The following is a 12,986-nucleotide window of genomic DNA, read 5'->3' on the forward strand; positions in this document are numbered from 1 at the left end:
AATACCAGTAGCCCACCAAGTACAATATAAATACTACTTTATTCATCTCAATGCCAGTACAATATTAATACTACTTTATCTCAATACCAGTAGCCCACCAAGTACAATATAAATACTACTTTATTCATCTCAATGCCAGTACAATATTAATACTACTTTATTTATCTCAATACCAGTAGCCCACCAAGTACAATATAAATACCGATTGTAAATATGGTATTGGAACTGACCCCGTATAAATTACACAGTGTCCTACACATTGTAAATATGGTATTGGAACTGACCCTGTATAAATACTGAACAAAAATATTAAATGCAACATGCTACAATTTCAAAGATTTTACTGAGTTACAGTTCATAGAAGGAAATCAGTAATTTAAATAAATAAATTAGGCCCAAATCTATGGATTAGACATGACTGGGAATACAGATATGCATCTGTTGGTCACAGATACCGTTAAAAGTTAAGGGTGTGGATCAGAACCAGTCAGTATCTGGTGTGACCACCATTTGCCTCATGCAGCGCGACACGTCTCCTTCACATAGAGTTGATCAGGCTGCTGATTGTGGCCTGTGGAATGTTGTCCGACTTCCTCTTCAATGGCTGTGCGAAGTTTCTGGATATTGGCGAGAACTGGAACACGCTGTCGTACACGTCTATCCAGAGCATCCCAAACATGCTCAATGAGTGACATGTCTGGTGAAGTACGCAGGCCATGGAAGAACTGGGACATTTTCAGCTTCCAGGAATTGTGTACAGATCCTTGTTGACATTATCGTGCTGAAACATGAGGTGATGGAGGAGGAAGAACGGCACGACAACGGGCCCCAGGATCTCATCACGGTATCTCTGTGCATTCAAATTGCCATTGATAAAATGCAATTGTGTTCGTTGTCCGTATCTTACCGTACGCAGCAGGTTAGGAGAAAAAAACGTATCAGGTTGTGATAATTAAGTTAAGGTTAGGAAAATGGTTAGGGTTAGCTAAAATGCCCCCCAAAAAATATTATATATACTTTTATGTTTCCACACCTCACAAGCTACAGACAACATGGAAAGCGGTAATATGTCTAGATGGGATACAGCTTTTGTCAAATTGACATCTAAGTATATTATATTTTTTTTGGTGTATTTTAGTTAAACTTAACCATTTTCCTAACCTTAACCTAATTATCATAACCTTTTTCTCCTAACCTGCTACGTACGTTCTCCTAAACTTACTACGAAAAGTGATTTTTTTTTTGTTTGTTGACAAAAGCTGTATCCCATCTAGACTCAAAATCACAGTCCTCCCACAATCCTCTCCTTCCATTTTTAATCCCGACATCCACTGCGGTCTCCACCGGACAAGATGGCGGACAGAATAGGTACGTCGGTTGTCTGTAAAATAATTAAATAAACGTTTACAGGTTTTAATTTATTTTTTAATTAATTAAACTGACATATTTTCACTTCAGCATTTACATACGAAACATTGTATTTTATTACATAAAAAAAAAAAGCCAGTTAGTTAATAATGTTTCTATGTTGTGTTTTTGAAGGCCGTGGTAAATCCATGGTTACGAGTCAAGTCAAGGACTTTACTGTCATGGTCATTAAAACGGACAAAATACAACTTTAAAAACAGCTTGGGTATATTACAAGGAGGAGAATAAGGGGAAAAAAAACAAATATAAATATATATATATTCCCTGACAGTTTCTCTAAAGGGTTGTAAAAATATTCAACTAATTTTACAGCGTTTTGCGTCCAGACGATATGCTAGGTATTTAGCCAGGTAAGTTAGTTAGCTATATGTCTGTATTTGATTTGATATAATGTGGAATAGGTTTTTCTGTTTTTTGTTTTCTCATTTCTTTGGGAATAACCTCTGGCTGTTATGTTTTATATGTTACTGTTAAAATAAAAAGTTAGCTAAGCTAAGCTAGTTAGCCTGCAGGACTAGCCTCTTGCAATGCAGTCGGAGTTAGCAACGTTATGTAGCTTGCTGGCTAATGACAGGCTAATTGGTTATGACAAACAGCCTTGTCTCAACATAACTCCCGTGACTTTGAACTAGCTAACTTTAGCTAACTATCATATATATTTCGATATGCTAGGTGGCTAGGTATGTAGCCATGTTGGAGGCGCTGGAAGATGGCGGCGAGTGTAGACGAGATTTCAGCTTGCTCCGAGTAACCTTAACTTTTATCCCTCTCAAACTTACTTAAATGTAACGGAACTTGGCTTATAGTAAACACAATAGAGAACAACGCTTAGTTGACCGATAATTTGATTCATAACTTTGAGAAATGGAAGGAAAAAATGTGCGAAAGAGCAAAGGGAGGAGAAGGCTGTTGCTAGCTGAGCACTCATACGTTGGAGAAAAACCGCCACCTGACTCAGGAGAAGAAATGGAGGATTCTGGACATTCGGTTGATTCTGACAATGCAGTCAATAGTCCTGCACCCAAAAAGACACATAAAGAATTATCTTTGCGCGAACTACAGATCAACATAATCGATGCTGTAAACGAAAGAGCCGACGGTCTGGAGAAAATGATACGCGAAAACACATCAAAAATAGTTGACCTCGAGACCTCTCTGAATCATGCATACAAGAGTATCGAAGAGCTTAAACTTGCAAACACTGCTACGTCTGAGAAATGCATTGCTCAGGAGAAGACCATCGCAGACATGCAAGAGCGCTTATCGGAAGCAGAGCGATACCGGAGAAGGTGGGGGCTACGGCTTTACGGTGTCCCCGAGAACCAGGATGAGAATGTGAAGCGCTTAGTAAGAGACATCTGTAACCGTGTGGCACCGGACTTTCCCGATGGATATATGGATATGGCTGTGGATGTCGCTCATCGGATTGGGAAGAAACAAGATGCCATCGTCAGCCGATCGATCATCATCCAGTTTGCTTTTCGCACAGCGAGAGATGCAGTTTGGAAGAAAGCAAAGGAAAGCGCCTTTCTGAAAGAAAAAAACTTAGATTCGGGGAGGATTTGACTGTAGCAGACAAGGCAGCAAAGGCAAAATTGTGGCCTCTCGTACAACAGGCCCGAAATCAAGGAAACGGTGGATACTACAGGGGAATCAGAGCTTTTTTCGCCAACGGTAAAGAAATACGACCGGGGTGATTTGATTTGTTCTGTCGGTAGGTTTACAAGGTAGTTCCTTCCCCACTGCAAACTGAACGTTCTACTTTTGAAACATGGTGTTACTATTTTACAAGTTAAGAATTCTGTTAATACATATATGAAGCAACTTTTTATAGAGAGGGTAAAGTTGAGATTGCATAGGATTTTTCTTTCTATTCTATAGATATGGACTTGAAGTTTATGTCAATCAATGCCAGGGGGATACGTAACATGTTGAAGAGAAAAGCTTTTTTTTTGTTTTGTAAGGACTGCAACGCAGATCTTGTATTCGTTCAAGAAACACATTCATGCAAAGAGGACTATAATTATTGGAAAAATCAGTGGGGCAGTGACATTTTTTTGGCCCACGGGACAAATCATTCAGCTGGGGTTGCAATTTTAGCACACAATTTCAAAGGGAAATTTTTGTTTACTCAAATGGACTCCAATGGACATTGGCTAGTAGCGGTCATCAACCACATGGACAGATTATTTGTGTTGTGTAATGTATATGGATACTGTTCTAGTCCTCCAAATAACTTACTTCTAGAGGAAATTGAAGAAATTGTTAAAAATCTTCTGAGAAAATATCCATCCAGTCAGATAATAGTTGTTGGAGATTTTAATATGGTTTATTCTAATGAGACTGATAGATTGCCTCATAGGCCTAACATTGGTGTGAACAAGTTGGTGAATTTCTGCCAAAGCCTGGACTTAATTGACATATGGAGAGTAAAAAACCCTGGAGAGATACAATACACATGGAGTAATAGAGATCGTTCCTTACAATCAAGAATTGATTTGTGGGTGATAACCTCTAGTCTTGTGCCCAACACTGTAGAGGTGAAAATACTGCCTGCAGTCCTGACGGATCATAAAGTCATATGGTTGACTGTAAGAATATGCAGTAATGATGCTAAGAAATACTCTGGTGGTTACTGGAAACTAAATAACTCATTGTTATTGCATGATGATTTAAAAAATGTGATTAAGAATCTAATCTCTGTTTACTGGAGTTTAGCTACATCTAATGCAGAATATGGGAAATATTGGGAACTGCTGAAATTTAAAATCCGCTCAGCCTGTATTACTTATGGAAAACGGCTTGCTTTAAGAAGGAGATGTGAGGTAGCTGAACTCTCTAAGACAATTGCCGATATCACAGAGATTGAGCATCTTCATCTTAATGAGAAAGCTAAATTGAATGATTTACAGAATCAACTAGATACATTGTATGAGGAAAAGGCTAGAGGAGCTTTCATAAGATCTAGAAAACAATGGCTTGAAAAAGGTGAAAAGAACAGTAGATACTTTTTTAATTTGGAGAAGAGGAGAGGGGAACTCAACACACTTCGGAAACTTAAAATTAATGGGGTTACCACTGAGGATAGAGAGTTGTTATCAGAATTTACCACTAAATTTTATGAGAATCTTTACTCCTTAGATAACAATTTGAGTGACTCTAAGGATCTCCTTGATTCTATAGAGAATGTTAATTCGATTAGTGAAGAACTCAATCAGTCTTGTTGCCAAGATTTATCCATTATGGACATCCAGTACGGGGTTGCTCAGTTAAAAAAGAACAAATCTCCAGGTTGTGATGGATTAACCTCTGAATTTTACAAAACCTTCTTTGAAGAAATAGCACCTTTTTTACTTGAAACCTTTAAGGAGGCTATAAAGAAGGGAGAACTACCTGCCTCTCTGAAGCAAGGGGTTATTACTCTTATACCTAAACCACACAAGGATCTCCTAAGTATTGATAATTGGCGTCCAATCACACTCCTAAATAACGACTACAAAATTATAGCCTTAATCTTTGCAAAAAGGTTAAAGTCTTGCTTAAATGATCTGATTGATGAATGTCAATCAGGGTTTATGAAAGGGCGCCATATATCTAATAATCTGAGGCTGATATTAGACTTGGTTGAGTATCGTGATCTATTAGATGACTTCCCTGTTATTCTATTTTTGGATTTTCAGAAAGCATTTGATACAGTAAGTCACAATTTTATCTTTGATTGTCTTAAGCATTTGAACTTTGGTCATTTCTTTGTTGATGCTATTAGAACTCTGTATAATGGTGGCAATAGCTGTATCAAACTCTGTCATGGAACATCCTCAAGATTTAACATTTACAAAGGAATACGACAAGGTTGTCCAATTTCACCTTTTTTATTTTTGTTAGTTTCTCAAATGCTATGCTCATTAGTTCATAAAAGTCCATTTGAAGGCATTACATTCCAGGCCAGAGAGATCAAGATATCCCAACTGGCGGATGACACCTCACTTTTTTTGAAAAATGTATCTCAAGCTAGATTAGCATTGGATATCGTGAAGCAGTTCTCCAAAATCTCAGGCTTGACTTTAAATCTTTCCAAATGTGAGTTGTTTGTTGTGAAAGGAGCTGTCAACCCAGCAGATTGTAACATCTCTGAAAAAGATACTGTAACCTACCTCGGTGTAAAGATCACCAAAAATCTTAAGGCTATGAATGATCTTAATTTGAACCCTGTAACTGAATCTGTCAAAAAAAATTATCCTCATGGTTAGGGAGGGATTTAAGTCTTCAAGGAAGGGTGCTTTTATCCAAAGCTGAGGGGCTATCTCGTGCATCCTATCTTTTTTCATCTATTGACATTCCCAAATCCACTTGCTGTACCTTAGATAGGCTTTTGTACAACTTCATATGGAAAAACAAGCCACATAAGATAAAAAGAGATGTTATCACCAACAGGGTTTGTGATGGCGGTCTAAATGTCTTAGATTTCACTCTCTTCAATCAGATATCAAAGGTCAACTGGATTAAAAGGTACATAAAAAATCCTCATAGCTTCTGGAATATTATACCTCATTTTGTTTTTCAGAAGTTCGGCGGGCTTAATTTTTTACTACAATGTCCATATATTGTGGGTAAAATTCCTGTGAAACTGGCGGATTTTCACAAGCAGGCTTTAATGTGCTGGGCTTTGTTGTATAAACACAACTTTTCACCTCATAAATGTTTTATTTGGAACAATGGGTCAATATTACATAGAAATAAGATGTTATTTAACCATAAATGGTTCTCGAAAAACATTGTTCTTGTCAGCCAATTGGTTAATAACAGTGGGAATCTATTTACACGGAGAGAATTTATGGAAATATACAACTTTGAGGTTTCAAGCAAGGAATATGACACTGTTATTAAAGCTATACCTAGTGGGATAAAAACTTTACTTCAGAATAATGCATATTTTGGAATATCTCCGATTGTAAGCGATATTCAGGTGAATGGCATTGGTCTACTAGATACGAAATTCAACAATCGTTTAATAAGGGATATTTTCTACAGGAAGTCTATTCCCTCTGCCATATTTTGTTGGGCTTCATCGTTTGATGTAAACTGGCGCCGTGCTTGGCTCACTCCACACAGATTTATGGTGACCAATAAAGTAAAGGAGATCTCCTTTAAGATAATCCATAGATGCTATCCGTGTAATAGCTTGATTTCTAAATATATATTTGACGTTACCAGTGAATGCAGTTTTTGTGAACTAGAAACTGAATCTATTGAACACTTATTCTGTAATTGTTTATATAGTGAAGTATTTTGGACTGATGTAAAACTATATCTTAGCCGCAAATTGCATACAACCATTGATATTACTAAGTTTGACATATTATTTTACTACACTGATTCCACAATTGAACGTGAGTATGTCATAAATCTCTTTATTTTATTAGGAAAATCTTTCATCCACAAATCAAAATTTATGAAGATAAAGCCCCTTTTCTTAATTTTTTTATCTGATTTGGAAAAGTACGTAGAATCTTTAAAACGTATACAAAACAATATGTCAAAAAAATGTATTCGATATATGTCTGTATTTGATTTGATATAATAGTTTTTTTTCTTTTTCTCTAATTTCTTTGGATTCCCTCTGGCTGTTATGTTATGTTATGTTTATGTTTTGCATGTTACTGTTATTTACAACAAGTTAAATAAAGATCTGTGCAAACTAAAAAACTACAAAAAAAATAAAATAATAGTTAGCGAATACATTACTGTAAACTAAAAAAATAAAAAATAAATAAATAATAATAAAAAAAAAAAAAATTATGAATATGAAACTGCCTTAAATACAGATACCAGGGCCTGGACATGCAGTTAGGTTTGTTTTCCTGTAGCTACTCTCCAGTTTGCTCCCAGCAGCGTTCATAGAACATAGATCACTGTTCAACTAGGCTGCGGAGTTCCTAGTCTGACAGATAATTCAACCAGTGTGACCAGTGGGTTTCTTTAAATGAATGAATATGAAACTGCCTTAAATACAGATGTGAATGATAGTATGTTTTAAATTCTCACTTAAAATATGCAGTGCTCTATTTGAACGTCTCAATATAATATTATTATTTCATGAAAGGAATGAAAAATAAATTTGTGTGCAAAAAAAACAACAATCTTAACTGCATTTCCCTCCAGTCAGCAGACGGCGATGTGCGTCTTTCAGGCGATGCTGCAGCGTGACGTATAATCTAGTGGACGGAACGGATCAACAACAACGAGTCAGCCACCTTGGTAGCCTACAGCCGAAACATTTAGACTGTTTCTGTGCATATTTGCCTAGGAGGATGTTACAGTAAAAGAAGAGGAAGAGGTGAAAGAGGAGGATGTAGTTTTTGAAGTGAAGGAGGGGAAACAGGGAGAGAGAACTGTCATATTGACAGAGGAGTCAGGAGATCTGATTACCACCAGTAAGTACTGTCTTAAAAACGGGCTCTAACTGCAAAGGTTTTGAACGAATGTGTTGTTTTAAAGCAGCATGCTACTGAAATTCTATACTTGAAAATGTTGTTCTGTACTATAGGAATTTATGTTATAATATAATGTTGAAGCTACATTTTAAATCCCTGAATGCTGATTGGCTGACAGCCGTGGTATATCAGGCCGTATACCATGGGTATGACAACATGTATTTTTACTGTTCTGATTACGTTGGTAACCAGTTTATAATAGCAATAAGACACCTCAGTGATAGATGGCCAATATACCACGGCTAAGGGCTGTATCCAGGTACTCTGTGTTGCGTCGTGCATAAGGACAGTCTTTAACCGTGCTATATTGGCCATATACCACACTTCCTCTGGTCTTATTGCTTAACTGTAACATGTGTATACCATCAGAGTCCCTCCCACCACAAAATCACAACTTAATTGTCTCACAGAATGGCAAACAAGTTATAAATGAAACTTTTGATGTGTGTCTATTGTAGGCCTTGTGTGGAGTGTGTATACCAACAAAAAGCAGATTTCTAAATAATGTTGGAGAAATACATAAAATAAGATGCATTATTGACATGAAATGGACATGTGTTATGGGGAGACTGAACATATTAGCAAAAGGACAAGCGTTTTGGGGAGACTGAACATATTAGCAAACGTTTGTAAGTCTACAAAAAAACATAAAATAAAATAGCCATTTCAAGGAAAGGCTGAACTAAAGAATTATCATTTAGAAAGTATGGTAATTATTACTTTAGAGATGAAGTGGGACACCAACAAAATGTTATTTACATTGGATCAAATACAGCCTATAACATGACATTATCTATTATTATAGAGCTCTGATCAGCCTATAACATGACATTATCTATTATTATAGAGCTCTGATCAGCCTATAAACATGACATTATCTATTATTATAGAGCTCTGATCAGCCTATAAACATGACATTATCTATTATTATAGAGCTCTGATCAGCCTATAAACATGACATTATCTATTATTATAGAGCTCTGATCAGCCTATAAACATGACATTATCTATTATTATAGAGCTCTGATCAGCCTATAAACATGATCTATTATTATAGAGCTCTGATCAGCCTATAACATGACATTATCTATTATTATAGAGCTCTGATCAGCCTATAACATGACATTATCTATTATTATAGAGCTCTGCTCAGCCTATAAACATGATCTATTATTATAGAGCTCTGATCAGCCTATAACATGACATTATCTATTATTATAGAGCTCTGATCAGCCTATAAACATGATCTATTATTATAGAGCTCTGATCAGCCTATAAACATGATCTATTATTATAGAGCTCTGATCAGCCTATAAACATGACATTATCTATTATTATAGAGCTCTAATCAGCCTATAACATGACATTATCTATTATTATAGAGCTCTGATCAGCCTATAAACATGATCTATTATTATAGAGCTCTGATCAGCCTATAAACATGACATTATCTATTATTATAGAGCTCTGTTCAGCCTATAAACATGACATTATCTATTATTATAGAGCTCTGTTCAGCCTATAAACATGACATTATCTATTATTATAGAGCTCTGATCAGCCTATAAACATGACATTATCTATTATTATAGAGCTCTGATCAGCCTATAAACATGACATTATCTATTATTAAAGAGCTCTGTTCAGCCTATAACATGACATTATCTATTATTATAGAGCTCTAATCAGCCTATAAACATGACATTATCTATTATTATAGAGCTCTGATCAGCCTATAAACATGACATTATCTATTATTATAGAGCTCTGATCAGCCTATAACATGACATTATCTATTATTATAGAGCTCTGTTCAGCCTATAACATGACATTATCTATTATTATAGAGCTCTGCTCAGCCTATAACATGACATTATCTATTATTATAGAGCTCTGATCAGCCTATAAACATGACATTATCTATTATTATAGAGCTCTGATCAGCCTATAAACATGATCTATTATTATAGAGCTCTAATCAGCCTATAACATGACATTATCTATTATTAAAGAGCTCTGATCAGCCTATAACATGACATTATCTATTATTATAGAGCTCTGATCAGCCTATAAACATGACATTATCTATTATTATAGAGCTCTGATCAGCCTATAACATGACATTATCTATTATTATAGAGCTCTGATCAGCCTATAACATGACATTATCTATTATTATAGAGCTCTGATCAGCCTATAAACATGACATTATCTATTATTATAGAGCTCTGCTCAGCCTATAACATGACATTATCTATTATTATAGAGCTCTGATCAGCCTATAACATGACATTATCTATTATTATAGAGCTCTGATCAGCCTATAAACATGACATTATCTATTATTAAAGAGCTCTGATCAGCCTATAACATGACATTATCTATTATTATAGAGCTCTGATCAGCCTATAAACATGATCTATTATTATAGAGCTCTGATCAGCCTATAAACATGACATTATCTATTATTATAGAGCTCTGTTCAGCCTATAAACATGACATTATCTATTATTAAAGAGCTCTGTTCAGCCTATAAACATGACATTATCTATTATTATAGAGCTCTGATCAGCCTATAAACATGACATTATCTATTATTATAGAGCTCTGATCAGCCTATAAACATGACATTATCTATTATTATAGAGCTCTGCTCAGCCTATAAACATGATCTATTATTATAGAGGTCTGATCAGCCTATAAACATGACATTATCTATTATTATAGAGCTCTGCTCAGCCTGTAAATATGACATTATCTATTATTATAGAGCTCTGATCAGCCTATAAACATGACATTATCTATTATTATAGAGCTCTGCTCAGCCTATAAACTTGACATTATCTATTATTATACAGCTCTGCTCAGCCTATAAACATGACATTATCTATTATTATAGAGCTCTGCTCAGCCTATAAACTTGACATTATCTATTATTATAGAGCTCTGCTCAGCCTAAAATACGACATTATGTAGCCTGGCAGGTAGGAGCCAGTAACCGAAAGGTTGCTGGATCAAATCCCCGAGCTGACAAGGTAAAAACGCTGTCATTCTGCCCCTGAGCAAGGAAGTTAACCCACTGTTCCCTGGCTGCCGATGACGTGGATGTCTATTAAGGCAGCCCCCCACACCTCTCTGATTCAGAGGGGTTGGGTTAAATACGGGACACACATTTCAGTTGAATCCATTCAGTTGACTAGGTATCCCCCTTTCCCTATTGTAGAGCTCTGCTCAGCCTATAAACATGTGAGAAAGATTAGATTTTATGTTCTACATTATTATTATTATTAGGGCGGCCACCAAGTTTTTATTAAATTATGTAATGTTCTGAAAACTGACTTCAGGTTTTTGAGGAATCTAGCCTCACAGGAAGACAGTTTTATTTTATGGAGGTTTAATTCAGTTCTCTGTTTAATATTTAACTAAAAACTCTGTTTGTCTTTGGTAGGAGAGGGACCAGACTCTCACTCTGACAGCAGGGAGACTCCTTTAGGGGAACCAGACCCAGAGACGCCCAAACCAGCGAGACAACACCACTGTTCCCAGTGTGGAAAGAGTTTTAAGTGGTTAAGGAACCTGAAAGTACATGAGAGAATACAGGAGAAAACCCTTACGAATGCTCCCACTGTGGAAAGAGTTTTACCAAGTTAGGGAACCTAAAAGAGCATGAGAGGACACACACAAGAGAAAAGAGTTTCCAATGTTCCCAGTGTGGAAAGAGGTTTACCCAGTTACGGTACCTGAAACAACATGAAGAAATACACACAGAAGATAGGAAGACCTACCACTGCTCTCAGTGTGGAAAGATATTTACTGGGTTAGGGAACCTGGAAATACATATGAGAAGACACTCTGGAGAGAAGCCGTACCACTGTTCCCACTGTGTAAAGAGTTTTACTCAGTTAGGGAGCCTGAAACCACATGAGAGGGGACACACTGGAGAGAAGCCTTATCACTGTTCCCACTGTGGAAGGAATTTTAGGTGGTATGCGAGCCTGAAGGAGCATGAGAGAATACACACAGGAGAAAAGCCTTACCACTGTTCCAATTGTGAAAAGAGTTTTACCCATCGAGGGAGCCTGAAAGCGCATGAGAGAATACACTCAGGAGAAAAGCCTTACAAATGTTCCCGATGTGAAAAGAGTTTTACCCGGTTAGGGAGCTTGAAAAAGCATGAGAGAACACACACAGGAGAAAAGCCTTTCCAACATACTAATACACAGGAGGAGAAGACATACCACTGCTCTCATTGTGGAAAGACATTTTCCCAGTCAGAGGACCTGAAATCACATGAGAGAATAGAGAGGCTGTGTTCTGACTTATGTTTTTGATTGAGAAATTGTGTTTTTGTTCATTCTACATTAAATCATATTGTATGAATGAAAACATACTGAAAAATAGGTCAACATTTTTTTTCCATCTCAAGAAATGACCATGTCGAAAATCGGATTAAAATAGTTTAAAAAATATGATGCTTTGATTATGAACTTAAGATTGATTGAATGCAAGTGTAAACCCCTAAATGTTGTTCACTATATAGTTGGGATAAGAATCTAATAGTGTTCCATTCCATCGTTTCCTCTCTTTAGAATCTAATAGTGTTCCATTCCATCGTTTCCTCTCTTTAGAATCTAATAGTGTTCCATTCCATCCTTTCTTCTCTTTAGAATCTAATAGTGTTCCATTCCATCCTTTCCTCTATTTAGAATCTAATAGTGTTCCATTCCATCCTTTCCTCTATTTAGAATCTAATAGTGTTCCATTCCATCCTTTCCTCTATTTAGAATCTAATAGTGTTCCATTCCATCCTTTCCTCTATATAGAATCTAATAGTGTTCCATTCCATCCTTTCCTCTATATAGAATCTAATAGTGTTCCATTCCATCCTTTCCTCTATTTAGAATCTAATAGTGTTCCATTCCATCCTTTCCTCTATATAGAATCTAATAGTGTTCCATTCCATTCCTTCATTTAAGCCACTGTAACAGTTGTGTTCAAACATGTTGACTGACAAAAGAGACATTACAGCATGCCTGCCAACTGGCTATATGGCAAAATGTTGAT

This window comes from Salmo salar, unplaced genomic scaffold (genome assembly GCF_965601325.2).
Source record: "Salmo salar unplaced genomic scaffold, fSalSal1 ptg000152l, whole genome shotgun sequence".
Classification (NCBI taxonomy): Eukaryota; Metazoa; Chordata; class Actinopteri; order Salmoniformes; family Salmonidae; genus Salmo; species Salmo salar.